An 18,657-nucleotide genomic window follows, 5' to 3' on the forward strand; every position below is an offset into this window, starting at 1 on the left:
CAGCACTATGTGCTATGTTCTCTTCACTTCCACATCCTAAAGAACACTTTCCATATTCCAGTGCCTTAATAGAGCTAACATTACCTGTCATATTCTGCTTTGGAAGCTTATATTGGAAAGGAAACGTAATCAAGATACACTGAGGTGTTGTGTGTTTTTTTGTTTTTGTTTTTTTAAAGGGCTGATACAGATAATGATGGTGCATGAGTTAATATGTCTATTTTTTTAAGGGAGGGGAGAGAAACTTGAGTGAGCAAAGCAGAAACTTTTGTTTGCAGAAATAAGTTTCTTAATTTAAACCTGATGGAATTTGTTATCCTGTTTGTAAGTGATTTTTTTGAGGGGCGTGGGGGGAAGGGTTGTGAATTTTTCTGCTGTGAGATTTGACCACATGTTTACAATTCCTTGTTTACCATGTTTAATTCTAAATTGTCTGTATGGCTTTGTATATTAAGTATTTTTTTTAATTTTTTGATGTGTTTTATAAAATCGCCCCTTTCTGGAATGCTACAATGCCTCATCTGTAACACATGATGGAAGAGTGATGCTCTGTATACACATGGACTATTTTTTTTTTTTTTTTGGGTGTTCCACCCCCTCCGAGCTATGTGGTCATGCTTTGATGGCTTTTCCACGCCTGCTTCACATTTGCAATCTTTCATGTGTGATATCTGCCCAGGAAACGCCTCTGGAACTACAGTGTATGTTGGCCAAAAAAAGAGGACATTTCTTCAAAAGTTGCACTGGACTTTTAAATCCAACCTGTGAAATCAGTAACTCTTTCTAAATCTCCTCTCTTCTTCCTCAAATGCAAAAAGCCCTGGTTGGTTAAATATGTAAGGGGCCTCACGGGCTTAGAGAGACTTTGTGAAAGCAACCCGTGCGTACAATATCTTTCTCATGGCTCACTCTTTTTGAGAAGGTTTATGGGCTTTATGGCTGGTGTGAGACACACGACCCACTCCTGTTCTCTCTATGGAATTGTAGGTGCTCAGACAGGTAACCTCTGCTGCTACTGTTTTTTTCTTCATTTTTAATTTTTCACTGTTCTAGGAATTCCTTTAAAATGTTAACATATTGCAGGATTTATAACCAAGTGTTTGCTGCCTTTTCCTTTGGTTTTGTTTTTCTTTTAAGTCTCTCTTGACCTTGGAGAGAGTTCCGATGGCGGATCTTAGCCCACTGTTGGTAATCTCCAAACCCCTTGTGTTCCAATTTTCAGTTGAAATGTTCGGGTTTTTTTCATTTGTTTAGACCAATTTCACAAAGTGAAGTGTGGGTTTTGGGTGGGCACTGTAATTTTGTTTAACTGAAATTGTTCTATTTTGTGTGTATTTTTTTCTTTTAAAAAAGATGTGTTCTAACAGTTCGCACTTTCTTACTGTTCTTTGCAAAACTTTTCAGGAGCCAAAAAAGTCAAACAATCCAGAGAAAAACTTCCCTTCTCCCCTTTCTGATGGCGAGAGTGAGAGCTTATGAAAAGTCCTTGAGAATGTTCCTTCCTAAACTTTTCTCCCCAGTAATGCAAGCTGGTAAAACAGTAAACGCAGCAGTTTGGTGGCATCCAAAACCGACCTGTTGGCAGGTAAATTCACTCTTTCTGCTCTTTTTCTTTTCTTTCTTTTTTTTTTTTTTAACCCTCACGTGTTTGCCTTTCTTCCTTCCCATTTCCCCCCATCCACCCCCTAGTTTGATGAAGCTTCTCAAAGGATGTCTTCAGTATTGAGGCTTAGAGAGCAAATCCTACTTTCCTCCCCTCCCCCTCCTGTGTACAAGCTAGATTTTAAGAAATTTTTCAGGGTTTCTCCCTTAATGTGCTCAGGTGAGCCACTGTGAGGGTGGGTTAAATACCATTGCTGTGTCAGAATGATTGAAGGGATGATGTCTAACTGCACAAATGCGACCATCCTCTGTGTGTATCTCTACTTTTTCCTTCCAATATGCTATTCTGGCTTAAGTTTTCACAGGGTTATGGTGCTTCCCCAGGTGCACGGTGAGCACAAAGTTTAACAGCATCAATTAGCAGTTGAAAGGTATGGAAAACTAGTATTAAAAAGGTTGGATTAGGGTTAAAATTTTGCAGATATGGGGGAAGTGGCAAATGGGAGAATACCTCTGCTAAATAGAATAACCTTTGGACTATCTGTTTCAGGCATTTCTAATGATCCTCCTAACTATAATATCCAAGCACCAATAAATAATTTGCCCTTCTGTGGTACCTCCCATCCACTGATCTCAAAGCACTTTGCAGATGTTGACAGTTTAGCCTCCCAAATCCTTTGTGGGGTAGGCGATTCCTTGTTCTATAGGTGGAGGCAAAGATGTGAAGTGGGTATGGGAGGGAGTTTCTAAGCAGGGCAAGTATGACACTTCAGGCTGGCTTACAAGTGCTCCCTCATATAATTTATTTCTGGGTATGCCTGCCCTTCTTTTGAAGATCTTTTGTATATGTGAATAACTCTGATCTTTGTAGGCATTAAAAAAATTCTGCTTGTGACCTTCTCAATTTGTTTCCTCTATGCTCTAGAAAAGAAGAGTGCTTGTGTATTCAGCTTGTGTGAGCAGCAATACTCAAAACAAGATATGGGGGGGGGGGGGAATAATTTTAGATAGAGCCAAATTTTGCTTTGTTATGCTAATCTGAAATATCAGTGAAATGACCAGATTTTCAAGGGTATAACAGAGTATAGAATTTGTGCCTTTAATTTTACATGCAAGATAATTGTACAGACCTGTTATACTCACATTTCCAATGCTTTTTCCTTTCAGACACACCCACTTCTCTCGTCTCACCACTGGGCAGGCCTATTCCTTTATTTGTGTATATTTTTGTGAATCAGCTGCTGTAAGACAGTGTAACACTTTCAGGCATGTGGCTGGGTGTCTTCTGTTTTGGGGAAAGATCTGCGGATTTGTAATATTCTTCCTCCTCCTCTCCCCCCCCCCCCCCCCGTTGCCCTTAAGTTAACCAGATCTGAACTTGCCTCCAGACTTTGCAGCTCAGACCCACAGCTAACACATTTCTTCAAAGTTTTCTTGGTGGTAGAAAATGTTAAGTCCTATAGTGTTTATAAACAGGCTTTGGTGGGAAGCGTAGAAGAGAAACGCTATTGCAGTTCACTGAAGCTAATGTCTCAATCCTCTACTCTCCCACCCCTGCCTTGTTGCTGGAATGGCTTTCAAAGCCTGATATTAATCTTGCTTGTGTCCAGTGCTTTGCAAAGGGTGTTGGGTGAGGGGAGAATGTTGGAGAAACTTGAATAAGCCTTGGCACCTTAGACAAAGGGATCCCAATTGTGTAATTATGTGAGTGCTGAACAAGAACTTCTTCTATATGCCCTTCTGCTGCAACAGAATAATAAAACTGGTAGGTGGCAGTAGCAGAAGAAGGAACTAATGTGGCTGGGACCTGCGAAACCTACAATTCAAGGAGAGATGGATTGCAAAATGTTAACTGAAGTAAGGGGGACAGAGGAGAGAGGCAGAGTCCTTGAACTGTCACTTTAAATGGTGAGTGTGATTTTACTCAATTCTTACCCATCATAGGAATTGTCATAGTAGAATGGACACCTTGGCCCTTCTCGACTAGTGTCATCTGACGTTCAGCATCCCACTTCCAGCTGCCTCTGACATGGGCTAACACAGTGGTTCTCAAACTACTGTACTGGTGACCCCTTTCACATAGCAAGCCTCTGAGTGCGACCCCTCCCCATAAATTAAAAACACTTGTTTATATATTTAACACCATTATAAATGCTGGAGGCAAAGCAGGGTTTGGGGTGGAGGCCAACAGCTCACGACCCCCTATATAATAACCTTGCGACCCCCTGAGGGGTCCCGACCCCCAGTTTGAGAACCCCTGGGCTAACACTTGGATATCTGAGGGAGACATAAGCCTCCATAATACTACGTGTTGTCAAATGGGAAGAAAATTTCTTCCTGACCCCCAGCCAGTGATCAGCCCTGAAGCCACAAGACTCATAGCCAATATGTTTAGCTACTCTGTGTGCTATTCACCTTATATGAATATATAATCCTTTCTGGAATTTTTGAGTATTAATCTATAGTAGCAAACACCACTTGATAAATATATTTAACATTTCCTCCCCCCAAATACTTTCCTTTGTACGTTAAAAACAGTCACCTGTTTAATCTCAAGTGCTCTCGTCGTATTCTGACAGGTTTTCATCCATTTAGTGTATGTGGGGAGCATTAACTATATATTGTGTAGCAGGCAACTAGCTGAATATCTTAGTTTTATAGTTCATGCTAGTCAGTGCCGCCTAGGACGCCACAGTTGTCACTTTGCTGCACACCGTGGCCACTCAAAATTTCACAGCAACAGCGGAGATCCTCTTTCAGTAAATGCACAGGGCTCAGCCGCTTGAACGGAAGGATATGCCATTAGCAGCAAAGAGGTTGACACACAGTTAAGCCATTCTGAGTCCAGCCAGTAGAGAGCAGTGGTAGGTGTACTAGTCAGTTCAGTGCATTATTTCCTTAGAAAAACATTTTTCAAAATCTAATGTGAATAGAAATGTTTTCTATGATACTTTAATAATAATAATTAATTAATAAAAGTCTTCTTGGGACTTATACTGTCCCCTCTACTATTGTACTGGTGCATGTGAATATAAAGTGAAACTAATCCATCAGGTTCAGTGTTGTTGTAGCCATGTTGGTCCTAGGATATGAGTCCTCTCCTCAAAGGAAACCTGCAAAGCATCTTCAAAAGATGAGCCTGGGAAGGTAAATTTGTAACTCTGCTGGACACACAAAAACCATGGACATAATAGAAACACTGCTTTTATGACTCTTTCTAACATACCTTGCTGCCTACTACCTTCCTTTGTCCTATGACTGCAGAGGTGTTAATTGCCCACTTTATTTTAAGTGGTCTCCTACAACATTTGCCAAATCCTTATGTGTAACAGTTTGTCCAACCTTGTATTTAACTTGAAAACTGTGGTTACCTTCCCCAGACCTCAGAAAGAGCTCCATGTAGCTTGAAAGCTTGTCCCTTCCACCAACAGAAGTTGGTCCAATAAAACATACTGCCTCACCCACCTTGTTGTGATCTAGTTGAGTAAGTCAAGTTGGTAAGTGAAGTGCAAAAAGCTAAGTTGCTTACAAGGTGAAATGCGAAAGGCTTCAAAATAATATTTAATAATCAGTGATGGAATTCATTTAAAAAAACCTCCTGATTATACTTGTTATATAGAATATCAAAGTTTTATATAATAACCGAATACAAGGAATTAATACAGCAACAAAAACAAACCCAACATGGTAAGCAAAAAGCTATTGAACTAGGAAGAGGCTAAGAGCAGAAGCCATTATAAAATCCACTCCCATATCAATATGCAAATGTTAATTACTGCATATGATACTTAGAATACTGTATGTGATGGACACACTAGAAATACGGTGAAAAGGATATTGTGTGGTCTTCATGGAAGACAGAAGCGAAAGATACTGGAAACTACCTATTCATTGGCCATGCAAAGCAGGGTCTAAGGTTATGTCTACATTGCACTTTTGTTGGTAAAACTTTTGTCACTCGGGTGTGAAAAAAACACACCTCTGACCAACAAAAGTTTTACTGACGAAAAGCACTGGTGTGGACAGCGCTTTGTTGGCGGGAGAGTGTCGAAGTTACTGCCCCTTGTTGGGGGTGGTTTTATTTTCTCTCCAGAAGAGCTCTCTGCTGCCGACAAAGAGTGGATAGATACACTGCGTGCCTTACAGCAGCAAGTCTTTAGCACAGGGGTGGGCAAACTTTTTGGCCTGAGGGCCACATCGGGTTTTGGAAATTGTATTGAGGGATGGTTAGCGGAGGGGGGCGTGGCCCGCCCCACCCATCCGCCTCTAGCCCTCTGACGCCCTACCCCCAGGACTCCTATCCCATCCAACCCCCCCGTCCCCTGAAGGCCCCCCAGGACTACTGCCCCATCCCCCCCGTCCCTGCTTCTTGGGAAGTAAGCAGGATTTGACCCGAGGTCATTGCTCATAACCAGGGCCCTACCAAATTCATGGTCCATTTTGGTCAAATTTACAGTCATAGGATTTTAAAAATCGTAAATGTCATGATTTCAGATATTTAAATCAGAAATTTCAGTGTGGTGTAACTGTAGGGGTCCTGGCCCAAAAGGAGATTGCAAGGGCGGGGGGGTGTCAGAAGGTTATTGTAGGTGGGTTACGGTATTGCCATCCTTATTTCTGTGCTGCTGCTAGCACCAGTGCTGCCTTCAGAGCTGGGCTGCTGGAGAGCAGTGGCTGCTGGCTGGGAGCCCAGCTCTGAAGTCAGCACCACCACCACCAGCAGATAAATAAAGATGGCATGGCATAGTATAGTATTGCCACCCTTACTTCTGCACTGCTGCTGGTGGGGCATTGCCTTCAGGGCTGGGCTTCTAGCCAGCAACTGCTGCTCTCCGACCATCCAGCTCTGAAGGCAGGTCAGAAATAAGGGTGGCAATACCACGACCCCCCTCTTTTGGGTCGGGACTCCCAGTTTGTGAAATGCTAGTCTCCATGAAATCTGTATAGTATAGGGTAAAAGTACACAAAAGACCAGATTTCACAGTCCGTGACGTGTTTTTCACGGCCATGAATTGGTAGGGTCCTACTCATAAGGCATCTCCAGCTGCTCTTGGTAGTTGAATTGGGGAGGTAGGGGTATAGAAATGTGAGCCTTGTTCACAAAGGCAAGGCTTGAGGTAGCCATTTTAGGTATTCAGCAAAGGCTTCTGAAATGCAAGAAAAGTGGGGATTAGATTAATGTTTTTCTCCCTTTTTGCATGTCAACATCTATCTAGTCTGCTTTCCCCACCAGATGCAGCACAGAGCAGTGCGCCCTGTGTTTACTGCAACCCCCCCCCCCCCACGTAAAGAGATCCAAGATGGGAGTGGAATGGCTTGTATTTCTTTTCATGGGGGAGGGGGGGAGGGAGGTGCTTCAGCAACCCTCCCCATTCCCCCGCCCTGCCAGCATGGATTAGGCTGGGACAAAGAGTGGCATTTACATTGTGCTGAGGCAGGGCATTGTCAGGGTATTTCTCCATTTTCCTTTTGTTCTCTTCAGAAACACTCTTTTTTTCCCCTCTCCTCTACAGAATGTCAGATAAAAAGTGCAGGGGCTGGGTGGGGTGACAGAGAGGGGGTGGGGACAGTTTGATAGCAAATTGAAACTCTTTAATGGCATGACAAGCAATGCAAGTGTTGCCAAAGTATATAAATGACAGTGACAGAGAGGAACAGTATGGAGGAGGCTCAGTAGATTGAACATTTGCTCAGAAGAGGGTTTTGTAAAAAGATATCAGTGGGTTTCGTCCCCTATGTCTATTTGGTGGTATTGTCCATTTCTGATTTGGTGGCAAGTTGCTGAATAGGAAAAGACAGAAATAGCATCACTAGGATATGCAGAGGTTTCTCTTTGCTGTAGCACTGTTCCTAAGAGCAAAGTGCCTGGGGGTGGGAGAGCGATGATTTTGTCACTTCATTGCCCATTCCCAGTCTCTGGAATTTCTCTCCTGTAGGGAGCAGAGTGGGAAGGGGGAGGGGAACATGGCTGCGTTTTTGGAAGGCAGTAATTTTGCCTGTAAAATAAAAGGTTTCATCTAGTCTGGTTCCAATCCTGCATTCATTGATATTGCTGGGAGAGGATCAGACCTGCTGTTTAGTAGGTGATAAGGGAGGAAGAGAAACAGAAGGAGGGGGAAGTTGAAAGTGCTGCCTGCCTTGAATAACTGCATCCTTTGTGGCTGGCTTTTTATAGCTTCCTGGTGTGGTTGTGTATATGTCTTATTAAAAGAATGGCTGACTGCAGAAAGCCCTCTGCTGTTGAGAGTTGAGATCGAGGAGGGGGGGGATTAGACTGCACGGGTACCTAGCCAAAACCTACCTACAAATGAATTTTAGTTCTAGGGCTTGGCTAGACTAAGATTAAAGGTGTTTTTCTTTATTTTAATGTTAGCTAAAATGTTTAAAATAACATTTTCAAATGTCTGTAGAATGGGCAAGTTGTATTTTAACATGCTAGCTGGTTGAGGGCAATTCCCAGGAGGGGTTTTAACACCTATTAAAATACAGCTTGCCTGGTCTACTCTAGAGTTTTAAAATATTTTAGCTAATGTTTTAAAAAGACACCTTTTACACTAGTCTAGGGATACCCTTTCAAATACTGTCATTTAGACTCTCTTCTCCCCCCCCCCCCCCCCCCGTGAACACCCAGATTCATTCCACAAAGGGAAAGAGGTAGTGTTGGGGTCCAGTCTTTACTCCGTCTGCCTGCATATTTATACCATGCTCAGCATAATAGCTGATGGCATGGGGAAGTTCTGTTTTGGGGCTCACTACAAAAATTTTTCTTTGAATTTGCAGAGCACTAATAGATAAAACTGCTACAGAAAATGGCAGCTGCTTTCTGACCTCCAATTATTTTTTCGTTATTTTTTACTCTGGTCCTGTACTGTTGTTTCATTTACAGATACACTGCATTTATGTAGCAATGTTAAATCCTTGGGTTAAACTAGGGTAGTATGAGATGGCCTATATTTTGTGGTTGGGCAGCAAACTAGAATCTAGTTGATAATAGATACTGTTTTATGGTAACATAAAAAATTTTGTATCGTTAGTGTTCAGAGGGATTTTTAGTTCTGAGTCCATCATATGAACTCTTTGTATTATATGGTGGAGTCTTTGGTAAATGGTGCGGTAATTCGCGTTTGACAAGAAGGATGCTATTATGGTTAAATCACTTGGACTGAGAGTTAGAAATCCTGGGTTCTATTCCTGCCCTTGCCACAAACTTGCTGTTACCTTGAGGAATTCATTCAATTTCACCACGCAGGCTTCCTCCATTATTCACAAAAGAAGCATGGGGGGAAATTGAGCATACTGACTTCCCTCATGGGGATGTTGTGAGGCTTAATGCATTAATGTCTGTAAAGCACTTAGATTCTTGGAAGGGAGGAGCTGTAGAAGTGCATATTATTCATATTCTTATTACCTAGATAAGTAAACAGGAAGTGCTGTGGAGCACAGCTCCATGAACCCAGAGACCTAAAACTTCAGCAGAGAGAGGGGAGTGGGTAGTACTGGTGCGTGTGTGTGTGTATGTATATATATGTACTAGCTCCACTTTTCAGTGCTTTAATGCAGTTGTGGGGTAGAGGACAAGATGGTTAGTGATGGCAGTGTGTTTGTGGTGGGCGATGGGAAGACAACTGTGGGTCTGTCTAAACCTTAAAGACTTCATTGCAATTTTTATAAGAATATGATTTCCCCTGGCATCCTTGTGCAAAGTTTTTCTTCGTCACCACTTTGGTGTGGAATACTGTGTGTCAGTCAGTCTCCGCTCTCTCCTATAGGTATTGGCATTTTGCTGCTGTTGTATGTTATGCACACAAGTTTCAATATACTCTAGATGCTTTAGGAAGACACTCAAGATGAATTGCTTAAGTTTCTTCAGGGGAGTGAGAACACCATACGGCCCCATCCATCTGATAAACACAAGGATGATAGAACCCACACCAGCATTCTAATGACCTTCCCCGCCCATCTGTGGGGCAGCACATGGGAGCAGTAGCCCAAAATCACAGTCTGCTGTATGAGGCTTTGTACCCCACCCTGAATGCCAGAAATATTTGTCTTCCATGTGGCAGATTCTGAGGCTTTGTCAGTGGGAGAGCTGGGGAGAGAGAGGTTGCAGTTTGACCCTGCTAGACTTTTTACATTTCTCTCCATATGGAATATGTCTGCAGGAATGTAATACTGGTGAAAGGTGCTGGATCAGCAGCCCCAGAGATTGAAATCCTCTATCCACAGGACAGGTAACACACAGGCATCAGTGGTCAGACTTCTCTCTCAGGGCACACAGCCTCCACTGCACCTCATCCCCTGAACTGGAGGGACCTTCCTTAAGGTCAAGAGGGAAGTTTCGGTCTCCATGGCCTATTTAGTTCTTGGCATGTCTACCAAGACTGCCAATTGGTGGTGGTAGTTTTTGTGATGCCTGCTTGAATTTCTGATTGTATATTCTCATGAAGGAGACTGATTTTCTGTGGTTTATTTCTCTAGGCATTGTGAAGCGGCAAGAGATCTTCCTTTCCCCTTTACGGGAACACTTTTCTCTCTCCATTACCCTCTCGATGATGAAGGGATGAGAGAACAGAACTGCATAGGTGTGGGACGACAGCCAGAGTTTGAGATGAGATGATAGCAGCCACAATGATGCTGCCTTTGTTACATGGAAAAACTAAATTAAAGTGTTGTGAATTGTAACTCACAGAAGTGTGAGGTTCTTTTCAGTAGCTGTTTCTCTGCAAACGTATTGTTCTCTTCCTCTGTCTTGTGATTAATTTCTTGAAGCGTCAGCTGACATCAGAAATGTGCTGACCTCATAGCACTGGTACAGTGAAGACAGAAACCTGTTACTAACTCCAAGATATTTTAAAGATACAGGATGGAGAATTTGTATTTCCCCAGCACCTTTCATTTTGAAGGATGCCAAAACACTTTATGGAGTGGGCATAGGGTAGGGTTGTGATGAATTTACTTTCCCAAATGCGTTAGAAACCAAACTGCAGGTTTTCAGTTTTATCAGATCTTTGCTATAAATGCAGATAATAAAACAAGTGACTTAAAAGAAACAAAAAAAAAAAAACAAAAAAAAATGTTTATTATAGCGAGTTTTAAAAGGAAAATCAATAAAACTATAATACAAAACATATTGTAATGACCTACGGCAGAGAGTGTGTGCACCAGTCAGAACTGCTCAGCTGTGTGTCAGGTCATGTATTGCTGACACCAAATGGAAATTCTTTAAATGGTTAAATTAGAGACTGTGCTTTTGGAGTAGGAGGTTCTGAGTTTTACCCCAACTGTTGCTATGAAGTTCCAAGCAACCACAATAAAATACTTACAACAGTGATGTCCTAGGTAGCCATATATTTGTTCCAATATCTATTTCATGTGATAGTTAGGAATGTGTGTTAAAAAAAGAACGTGAGATATAGAACATGCATATTCTGAACATTTCACCATGGTAGGGAACTGCAAGATATTAGTAAAATACAATATATAAGAAGAAAAGTAAATTTTGACTAATGCTTACTTTATAATTTGCCTTCGGAAAGTTTTAGAAGTGTGTGCTGTAAATTTGTTTCAATCTTTATAAGAAATCTAAATTGACACAGAGTCAATGAACTCTTTCTTCCTGATAGAAGCAAAGGACTTCAGTTTCACATCCCTCTTTAAGAGCCAGGGCAAAGACTGCAGAAGGCTTTGCAAAGTACTATAAGGATTGACAAAATTCAATGTTGTACCCCTTTGCTGAGAACTTCTGGATATGCAAAACTAGAGCCAAACTCAAGTGCCATAGCTGACGGCAGCTGTCCTAGAATGTTCTGAGAGAGAGAGGTGGTGTCTGTTCAGGACCTAAAGCACAAAAAGGGCTTTTTAGGTTAAAACTAACTACCTGCATCCGACCAGGCTGAAGCTGGCACAGTTTAGGGAGCACCAATGGAATACATTTCATGCAAAAAGCACTACTAAGTAAGAAGGTAAAATGCAGTGTTAAAGTAGTTAAAGTTTCAAAATACAATTCAGGCTGAGGCCAAGAACTTAACAGGACTCAATAAAGGATTAGGCCTTATATGAATAAGAACATCTACAGTTGTTTTAGATAGGAAACAAATATCTAAAGGATATAAACTCTAATGGTTCTGGGCATAAGCAATCCCTAACTGCCTGGGGTCATGAAGAAATTTTCCTTAGGGGCATATAATTCCATAATAGTTCATTGTGTGCGTTTTACTCCCTCTAGCATTCGGTACTAGCTACTACCTGACAGTGCACAGGATGTGATAGACCACTCATCTGCTCTGGGATGTCAGTTCAACTGTAGTCCTACATATGAAGCACTTTGCACTAGTTCAATCTGGGGATCACCAAGGCACACCAAACTGTGTTATGAGGTCCACATCTTGAGAGGAATTGTTACAAGCTCCCTAGTCAAGTATAGATGGGAAGTGGAGGCAGACTGCTGCCATCTAGACTTTCAGAAGCCTACTAGGTCCAAATGTGTGCATGGTTTGATAGAAATCATCATACTGAAATGTTTTTGCAGAGCTTTGTTATGGGCTGGGTAACAGAACATAAAAATATGCTGAAGAAGGGAGCTGACTGCAGTGCCCCAGCAATTTGATCAGCTATTCAAAACAAAATCCTAGGTGCTGAAACTGGCTAATCAGTAAGTCACCATTCTAGGTGAATTCTTTCACTCCTTTCTGTACTGCACAATGGTCCACAATTCTCTTTCCACATGATCCTTTGTGTTGAAATTTGAAAGACACAGTGGTCCCTGGAGGTCCTTTTACCCGGGGGTCTGTGTTTGGTCAGCATTTAGGTCACTTGCCTGTTGTGTGTATAATCTGGGATTGCTTTACGCTGTTGTGGTTATGAGCTGCTATGATTTCATACGGCTTGTTGACTTTTTCTGGATGAGGTTTGTACCAAGAAAACTACCATCATATTGCTCCATGCATGATGAGCCGCATGGTCCGAAGCAAGGGGCATCCGGCAAGGAACCAAGACATTTAAGCTCTATTCCTAGCTCTGCCACTGATTTGCTGTATGATCTCAAATAGTTTGATACCTTCATGCCTCAGTTTCCCCTTGTGTAAATGGGGGGTAATTACTAAGGCTGTCAATCGCAGTTAACTCACGCGATTAACTGAAATTAATTGCGATTAAAAAAATTAATCGCAATTAATCGTACTGTTAAAAGAATACCAGTTCAAATATATTAAATATTTTTGGATGTTTTTCTTCATTTTCAAATATATTGATTTCAATTACAACACAGAATACAAAATGTACAGTGCTCACTTTATATATTTGAGTACAAATATTTGCACTGTAAAAATGACAACGTATTTTTCAATTCACCTCATACAAGTACTGTAGTGCAATCTCTCTATCATGAAAGTGCAACTTACAAATTTAGGGTTTTTTGTTACATAACTGCACTCAAACAGAACAGTGTAAAACTTTAGAACCTATAAATTCACTCAATCCTACTTCTTATTCAGCCAATCGCTAAGAGAAACACATTTTTTTTATGTTTACGGGAGATAATGCTGCTCACATCTTAATTACAATGTCACCTGAAAGTGAGCACAGGCATTTGCATGGCACTGTTGTAGCTGGTGTTGCAGGATATTTACTTGTCAGATGCGCTAAAGATTCATATGCCTCTTCATGCTTTGGCCATCATTCCAGAGGACATGCTTTCATGCTGATGATGCTCGTTAAAAAAATAATGCGTGAATTAAATTTGTGACTGAATTATTTGGGGGGAAATTGTATATCCCCTGCTCTGTTTTACCCGCATTCTGCCATGTATTTCATGTTATAGCAGTCTCAGATGATGACCCAGCACATGTTCATTTTAAGAACACTTTGCATTTTGTCAAATTTGCAATGAAAGAAGATACCAATGTGAAATTTCTAAAAATAGCTACAGCACTCGACCCAAGATTTAAGAATCTGAAGTGCCTTCCGAAATCTGAGAGGAATGAGGTATGGAGCATGCTTTCAGAAGTCTTAAAAGAGCAACACTCCGATGCAGAAACTACAGAACCCGAACCACCAAAAAGAAAATCAACCGTCTGCTGGAGGTATCTGACTCAGATAATGAAAATGAACATGCGTCGGTCTGCACTGCTTTGGATTGTTATCAAGCAGAACCCGTCATCAGCATGGATGCATGTCCTTTGGAATAGTGGTTGAAGCATTAAGGGACATATGAATCTTTAGCGCATCTGGCATGAAAATACCTTGTGACACTGGCTTACAACAGTGCCATGCAAACGCCTGTTCTTACTTTCAAGTGACATTGTAAACAAGAAGCAGACAGTATTATCTCCTGCAAATGTAAACAAACTTGTTTGTCTGAGCGATTGGCTGAACAAGGACTTGTAGGCTCTAAAGTTTTACATTGTTTTATTTTTGAATGCACATTTTTATTGTACATAATTCTACATTTGTAAGTTCCACTTTCATCATAAAGAGATTGTACTACAGTTCTTGTATTAGGTGAATTGAAAAATACTATTTATTTTGTTTTTTACAGTGAAAACATTTGTAATCAAAATAAATCTAATTGTAATTAAAATAAATATATTTGAAAATTTAGAAAACATACACAAATAAATAAATGGTATTCTCTTATTTAATGGCAGGATTAATCGTATGATTAATTGTGATTAATCACGATTAATTGTGATTAATCGCTTGACAGCCCTAGTCATTACTTGACAGCCCATGTGAAGTACTTTGAGATCTGTGGATCACACATTCTGTCCCAAAAATAGGCTGTTTCATTCATTGATTATATATATTGAATGTCCATCCACAGGATTTTGTACTATCAGGGCATTACACAACTAAACAATTAAAAAAATTATTAGCAGATTTGCGCACAAATAGAATCACTTAAATTATACAGTAGCGCTATCAATATGCTTGGGCCTTTAACATTAAGATAGAATCATGTACATGTACTAGCTGACGTGTGGGAAGAATACAACATTTTTCTAGTGAAGACAAGGTTCTAGAGAAAAATATCATAGGATCTCTGAGTGAAGGGCTGTGTGTTATAATTCATCCAATAATGGCTGCTCCAATTGTACAGTGCCCTTAGCACCAGAATTACCACTTAACACTGATTTGAGAAAGAGTTCCCCTTATTGAATCAAGTATCAGGGGGTAGCTGTGTTAGTCTGTATCTACAAAAACTTATTGAATCAGTAACCTATTTCATTATGTGGCTATCCCTTAGATCAGTGGTTTTCAACTTGTGGTCTAAGATTTCCAAAGGGGTCTGCACTTCTATTTGAAAATGTTTAGGGGTCTGCAAATGAAAAAAGGTTGAAAACCATTGCCTTAGATATCCCCTCCAAGTACTGACTAGTTTCAACTCAGTGAATGAACTTGTTTGGGGGGGAGGGTGAGGGAGGGAGGGGAGAATAATCTTTTCTCTCATGTTTCAGAGTAGCAGCCGTGTTAGTCTGTATCCGCAAAAAGAACGGGAGTACTTGTGGCACCTTAGAGACTCACAAATTTATTAGAGCATAAGCTTTCATGGGCCCACGAAAGCTTATGCTCTAATACATTTGTTAGTCTCTAAGGTGCCACAAGTACTCCTGTTTTTTTCTCTCATGTTAGCCTTGAGATGTTGTCAGGATGTATTAATAAGGAATCTGTGTAGTGAAATCTGTAGCTAGCTCTCTGACTTAACCAAAAAACTTTTTGCAATACATATCAAGATGATTTTTTTCCCTTGAGACAGTGGCTTCTGCACCCACCTCGCTATAACAATCACACCCTGCTGCTGTAGAACTTTGATTTCCAGGGTTATTTGTGCCTCTTATTCTTGGTCTTTGTGTGTTAAATGTCAGTGGAAGCTAGGAATTTGATTAATATTATGCAGAGTCACTATACCAGTATCAGCAAGCTGCAGTTGTTTGTGTTGGAACATATACCCACAACAACACCCTCAAATACCACTATTAAGGATGGCTGCCACCATAGCAGAGTGGCTATGCAGCTTCCTTTGAATTTCTCTGGGACTTTCCCCATTCTTTTCCTGTTCCTACCCATTAGCCTTACTTGCTCTCTGCAATTTTGTTTCAGCTGCCTGCCTCCCCACCCTTTCCAAATCACAGTGACTTATTCATATTTATGCAGTGGCTATTGACAGCCACTCTTTGGTATTCAAATGAATTCCCCAAAAGGCCTATTGTCCTTTTTCTAGTGAAAACCAGGTTTGTTGTTTAGACATTAAGCATTCCCTTGTAGGAATGTGAAGCCTGAATGCAGCAGCAGTGAGCAGCTAGTAAAGTGAAATGGAGCTGTCTAGGTCCACTGCCAAAATGGAATGAACTGAAGTGCGGGAGGTTAGAATACTACATCAATGCTGAGGAAAAGAGAGAGACCATGGCTTCCTAACAGGGAGAGATTCCCTTGTGATCTCTCCACCCTTTCCTTTCTACTTGGTTCTCAAATTTTCATTCTGCCAACTCCCACAAGGAACTGGTCCGCTGCAGTACAAGAGCCACTCAGCTACACTGTTAGTATAAATGAGTGTCATCTGCCCCATCTTACTTGTGTTCCTTTGTGTTCTTCCCTTGGTCGGTAAGGGAACTACACACTGTGGCCCATGCTATAATATTTGAGAAGCCCTGGTATAAACAGTTCTGCTGCACTCCTGAATCTGCCCAGTGGAGCCATTGTTATAAACAAAACTTCTTAGCATAATGGAGTGGAGAAGGTAATCTTGTTAGCACAAGCTTTGGAAAACCTCTTGATTTGGTTGGCCTGCATTCCCAGCTGTGTATGAGATATGTAGACAGTTGTGCTTTAACCACTGCCCTTTGTTTCTCTGGATCACTTTTCCTCCAGCACCTTTTGTTCTGTCACCTTGGCTGCTTCCCTGGGTCACTTTCCCCCCCAACACCTTGGCTGCCGGATTTGGGGGAGGGATAGCTCAGTGGTTTGAGCATTGGCATGCTAAACCCAGGGTTGTGAGTTCAATCCTTGAGGGGGCCACTTAGGGATCTGGGGCAAAATCAGTACTTGGTCCTGCTAGTGAAGGCAGGGGACTGGACTCAGTGACCTGTCAGGGTCTCTTCCAGTTCTATGAGATAGGTATATCTCCATTTTTACTTGTCTGTTTTGATAGCTACCATGAGGCAGTATTGTCTGTTAGTTAGAACAGGGATTATGGAGTCAGAATAGCAGTGTTGTCTTTCATGATCTGCAGCTGCCTTATGAAATCTTGGCCAAGTCTTTCTTAACACCCTGCCTTTGTTTCCCTCTGCTGTAATGTGGGGATAATACCGACCTTGTGAGTGTCTAGTTGGTCATATTGGGCTGTGAAAGGTGCTAAGTAGAACTTCCTTCAGGAGAAGCAATTATGGCCACTCCCTACTTTGTTCCACTGCTCTTGCTCTTTGATGCAGTTTGGGTTTTTTACAACTAATTTTTCTGCTGGGTTCGTTTTCTTGCAATGCTCTGAAACAGGTTTGACCAGGAGAGATGCCTGTTGCCAGTTCTGCCCCACTCTCCCTGCGGTGATGTTAGTTGCTATAACAGCAACCCTAACAGGCAGTGGCGTAGCCAGGTCCTAAGTGCAGGGGGAGCAAACCTAAAAAAGGTGCTCCTCCTCTGGCCACGCTCCCCCTTGGCTCCTTCTCCGGCTGCTCCGCGCCCCCCCTCCACCACTGGCTCCTCCAGCCGCACCGCGCCCCCCCCCCCCGGCTCCTCCAGCCACGCTGTGGCCATGCTGCGCCCGCCGCCCGCCCCCCCCCCTCGGAGGGGCTCGGTCCGAGGGGAGGGGGCCGGGGGCGGGCTGGCGGTGAGGGCTAGCTGGGGCTGGCGGCTCCCCTGGCGGAGCAGCAGGCACAGCCTTCGGGGAGGCCGGAGGGCTCATGGCAGAGGTGGGGGGAGAGCTGCACGGCTCCGGCCGCGTTCCGGGAACCGGGGCCGCCGCCCTGGGGCCCGAGCCGGGCTGGGGCCGGGGGTGCTTGGCCGGCACCGCTCGGCCAGGGCTGGGACTGGGCCGGGGCCCAAGCCGAGCCGGGCCGGAGCTGCTGGGGCTGGGGGTGCTCGGCCGGTGCTGCTCGGCCAGGGCCGGGACCGGGCTGGTGCGCTCGGCTGGAGCTGCCGGGGCTGAGCCGGGCTGGAACCGCCAGGGCCGGGACAGGCTGTCGCGCTCGGCCGGAGCCACCGGGGTCAGCGCCCCGGGGCCTGAGCTGGGCCGGAACTGCCGGGACCGGGCCAGTGCCCTGGGGCCCGAGGCGGGCCGGAGCTGCCAGGGCCAGTGCGCTCAGCCAGGGCCGGTGCCCCGGGTCCCGAGCCGAGCCGGTGCCTCTGGGGCCAGCCGGGACTGGAGCCGCTCAGCCAGGGCTGGACTGGGCCGCGCCGCACCTCCCTGGAGCCCTCCTCCTCGCGTTCCCCCCCGCCCCAGCTTACCTGCTGCTGCCGGCCTGCCCCTGCTTGTTTTCAGACTTCCCACGAACATCTGATTCGCAGGAAGCAGGGGAGGGGGAGGAGCAGGGGAGCGGAGCGTTCAGGGGAGGAGAGGAGGGGGAAGTGAGCTAGGGGAGGGGTGGACAGCTGCGGGGCCCTTTTAGGGTGGCCTGCCCTGCTCAGGCGCCGCTTTTGAAAAATGTGATGAGGGGAAGCGGCTGCTTCCCCTGCACCCCACTAGCTACGCTACTGCTAACAGGGCGCTCTGTTGCAATGGTCCTGTGAACCAAACCTCTCAGCCCTTTGGAGGGTTTGCTTGTTAATATTCTAGAGAATAAATCAGGTGTGTGTTTAGGAAAGGCATGGTGGTTTAGTGGCTAGAGGGAAGTGCCACAAGACTTGGATCTCTGCATTCTTTTCCTGGCCCTGTCACTGACTTACTGTGTGAGCTGATGCAAGTCACATGTCATCCTGTGCCTCAGTCTTGCAATTTTATAGCTGGAGAAACTATGGCTGTGCCCCTCCCAGGGTTCTGTGACCCTTAACTCCCCAGTGTTTGTGAAGCACTTTGCTATCTGTGGGTGGAAACCAAGGGAGAGAGGCAAAGTGGTATTTTAAAGG

At 43.5% G+C, this 18,657-nt stretch overlaps 1 protein-coding gene across 6 annotated transcripts in view; it reads left to right on the forward strand.

Moving 5' to 3' along the window:
• The first annotated feature begins 1,471 nt into the window (after positions 1-1,471).
• A2ML1 (alpha-2-macroglobulin like 1) overlaps positions 1,472-18,657 on the forward strand; it is an 82,106-nt gene continuing 64,920 nt past the window's right edge. For 3 of the 6 annotated variants that reach the window (XM_034785961.1, XM_034785942.1, XM_034785988.1), the window contains exon 1: positions 1,592-3,510. The gene's annotated coding sequence lies outside the window, so the exon portion shown is untranslated. The other 3 variants (XM_034785971.1, XM_034785951.1, XM_034785980.1) reach the window with 3 other exon arrangements.

Source organism: Trachemys scripta, chromosome 1 (genome assembly GCF_013100865.1).
Source record: "Trachemys scripta elegans isolate TJP31775 chromosome 1, CAS_Tse_1.0, whole genome shotgun sequence".
In the NCBI taxonomy this organism is placed as follows: domain Eukaryota; kingdom Metazoa; phylum Chordata; order Testudines; family Emydidae; genus Trachemys; species Trachemys scripta.